At 40.4% G+C, this 3,740-nt stretch overlaps 1 long non-coding RNA gene across 1 annotated transcript; it reads left to right on the top strand.

Annotated features, from left to right (window-relative positions):
- Window positions 1–622: 622 nt before the first annotated feature.
- LOC119691405 lies at window positions 623–2,118 on the top strand. The gene is made up of 3 exons (XR_007267911.1): window positions 623–1,185; window positions 1,270–1,411; window positions 1,689–2,118. It is a non-coding gene; the product is annotated as an uncharacterized LOC119691405 (long non-coding RNA).
- Window positions 2,119–3,740: the final 1,622 nt, after the last annotated feature.

Here is a 3,740-nt window from a genome sequence, read left to right as displayed (position 1 = left end):
TCTTAAATAGTGATAAATAACGGGTAGAAACAATTGGAGCCGAGGCCGCCGCTCGCAGTAAATGCCTTTTTTAAGAGACCCGCGGGGGCTTAATGTCGAGTAATGTCGACAAAAAATCCACGTGTTCTCGACAAATGACTGCAGAAGAAATATATTACCGAATAACGTACTTCCCTCGCTGACTGTACTCCGTGCGAGTCCCGAGGGCGCGAGCCGGGCTATTCCCGTCTCTGTCGCACTCGTGGCAACGGAGAGTTATCGATGTTGTTCGAGTAGTCGCCGAGGTGGAATAGTTGCAAGTCTTCCCGAGTTGCAAACATTGTTTCAGAAGGCGAATGTATATGGAAGTGACTCGATTGATTCTGTCACTGTACATTTCTGGCTCGTTTTCCAACTGGCTCAATCGGATCAGCGGAAGCCAGCAATGGATTCTGTTTAGTAGTTTTGTAAGCAATGTCACTCTCTAGCGGCAGTTAATATAAAAGCTCCATTTTATGTTCAATGACAAATGAGGGGAAATGGAATCGATATCGCGGTATCAGTTTTCCGTTTTAGTTGGGACTCCGGTCGGTTCCATGATAAATTCTAGATGGCATGCAATATTTATAATAATAATAATAATAATAATAAAAACGTTTATTCCGTGCCATCGCACACACACAGAAAAAAAAAGAAAACATAATGAAAAACAGTAATAAATGAACACAAAGACCTTATGACTAAACAAAAGAAATAGATGAGAGGATATGTGTGCGTTGTCTGGCACCGAAACGGACGGCGGCTCAGCTAAGGCGGTAGAAGATAATATATTACCTACTACCGCGCTGATTTTCAGCCGCTTCCCTTTATGATGCCACTGACTATAAATAAAAACTAAAAACTAAAACTATGGCAAGTGCACGGCCGGCAGCTGTGAACCAAGGTCACCCGGGGTACTTCACACGCATAAGCGGTTCGTGTTTTCAGCGGCCCCGAGTGCCTCACGCGGCTGTAAAAGGCTTTCAGTGCCTACGCTGCCGCCGTGCTGCGCCCACACTGTGCCATAAACTGTAAATAAATATATGATTGTGATTTAAAACGTAATTAGAAATATCATGTAGTGAGTCTGTAGGCAAGTGGTATATTTTTGTGTAATGAATAATTCAATTTTACGATGGATATTGGGAATGAAGTCATAGACTAAAGGTATGTAATTACTAAATAAATTCGTTACTTACATACATGGCATTGTGGTTTTACTTTGTTACCTTGATTTTATGTTTCTTTCAGAAGGTATTCATATTGAAGGTAGCTGTGAACATTAGCTGTGTTGCAAAAAATGGGATGATTTTGGAGATAAGAAAATATGTACAATAATGGAAGATTATATTATGCCGCGGGAGTCCATTTGTGTGTTGCGAAGAAAACTAGTGTAAGTACCTATTATTTATTTATTTTTTTTTTTTTTTTTTTTTTTTTTTTTTTTTTACTGCCCAATTCAAATAGTCACTTGAACTAACGCCTCCTATAATAATATTGGGTTGAGTTAAAATGTGTGTTAAAGTAGTTATAATAATCACTAGAGCAATGTCATAGAAAACCTGCAAACTTCTCCATAACTACGACTACTATACCCGTAGATGGGTCGACTGTTGTTTTGTTAGCAGAATTGTTTTTAACTTAGACTTAAACGATTTTACGGTTTTCAGGTCGCGCAATCCAGGATCCAATTTATTCCAACAGTGTGTGGAGTTAAAGGAGAAGCTTCCCGCAAACGATGCTGATTTATGCTGAGGGGTTAGAAGAAGGTAGGAGGATGCCCTGGTTCGGTGAGAGTTGAGGTCACGTGACCACCGTAGTTTATTATACAGATATTCGGGCAGCCGTTTCTGTATAATCCCAAATAGAAGGCAGGCAAAGTGAAGGTGCCGACGGCTTGCCAATTTCAATAACTTTGATCTTATGAGGTACGGAGTAACGTGACTACGAGCAGGGATGGTGTAGCAGTATCGGGCACAAGCGTTTTGCACTCGCTGTAAAAGACGCTGTGTTTTACCATAGATGCAAGGACCGTATACTGTGTCAGCATAATTTAATTTAGATAAAACTAAACTTTCACATAATTGCTCACGAATCTCAGTTTTTATGTAGGGTCTTATACGATAAAGAATTTTTAATCTATAAAAGCAGTTTGACACTAAATTTAAAACATGTTTCTCGAAGCGCAGGTTAGAGTCAAAGTAATTAATTTAATTTACAAATTTTCGTATTTTCAGTGAATACTACGGTAAAGTATGGCCAATTATTTATTATCCATGCGGTTCCCGCTACCATCGGGTCAAGATTGTCATTGTTGAAATGCCAATGTTGCCGGCCGCCCCGTACACAACATAATATTTTTATGTAGGTATGTCGCTGAATATTGTGGGAGTTGTGAGTGTGAGTGCGAGTATGTGGGGTTGGCTTCGGCAGTAGAAATTATAATGTTGTGCCACATCATCTGCTCTCACTTATGTAGCAAAAAAGCATTATAAGGCAAAGCGAAGCTCGCAGGCAAGTTATATTTCATACATTGCATGTTTGTACAGTTGTGTTAGTCAATACGCTCTGTTGAGATACAGCAATTAAGTGCCGGTAGTCACCTTACACATCAATAATGTAAGAAAGTATCACAAAAACAGACACAACATCTCTGAGGGTGTCATGCCGATCACCTTTGTCATGTGTAACATGACCACAGCCGCACTCTCGCGTCCCGGGGGGTGAGGCAGGGACGGGGGGGGGGGGGACCTCACAAGTACGTAATGAACAAGATAAACACACGTCCACGTAAACAACAGCAAGCTGACCCGCCCGGTCCAGGCCCTGACACGCTGCATTAAAATTAAAAGTCAAAAAACTTTTCTCAGAGCCCAGTCGTCGCTCAGACGCACGCAGAGGGCGTCCCACGCCGTAATGGGGGCCGCGATGCCTCATTATTACTTCAGTTGGGCGCGACTGAGAATTGTAATTTTTCAGCTCTGAAACCCGTATAAATTATAATAAGAGGAATGTTTTTAATTTTGAAATTACAAAGTCTTCCGCTTGCTTGAATTTTGTTTTTGTAAAAGACTGCTGAATTGAATAAAGTAAATTATAGATGCAGTAAGTAATTATTTAATTTGACACGAAATTATCTTCATGGAATCATTACAGTTTATAAAATTATTCTTCTAGGATCATAAACGTTCATAATACAGACCGATATTTTTCTCATGTAACGTAACGTTAAATGCAACACGCAATGAAGGAAATGTCCATAAAATGATCTGTTTATTGCAAGGCGTTGACGATATGGAAATTCTCTCATTGCGTGATCATTATATTGCACACATAGTAAAATTAAAACCGTGGTATAACTGTACTGCCGAGCTGTGATTAGGCGGTTCACACACTGTACCGCCTCACCGCGTGGATTTCGGTTTCTCCATAGTAAATTTCCGCACAGTGAGGCGGCGGCAGTGTGGCGGGTAATCGTTTGTTTTTTCTACATAAACTATAATTTTTTGCTGCATAAAATGACTCTCCCTTATTGGTAGGTAGACGAGGTAGGAGGGTGTTTATCAGCGCGATGAGTCCCCCCCCCCGCTGTACGTTGTCACCTAATTTCCCCAAAGAGCCATATTTTATCCTTTAGTTTCATATTAAGTATATTATATTGTACTTTATGAAGAATATCCAATTGCTCGCTTTAGCTATCTCTATGGCACCTGTACGTGGTT

Source organism: Plutella xylostella, chromosome 27 (genome assembly GCF_932276165.1).
Source record: "Plutella xylostella chromosome 27, ilPluXylo3.1, whole genome shotgun sequence".
NCBI classification, from domain to species: domain Eukaryota; kingdom Metazoa; phylum Arthropoda; class Insecta; order Lepidoptera; family Plutellidae; genus Plutella; species Plutella xylostella.
This window is presented reverse-complemented; position numbering and strand designations above follow the sequence as displayed.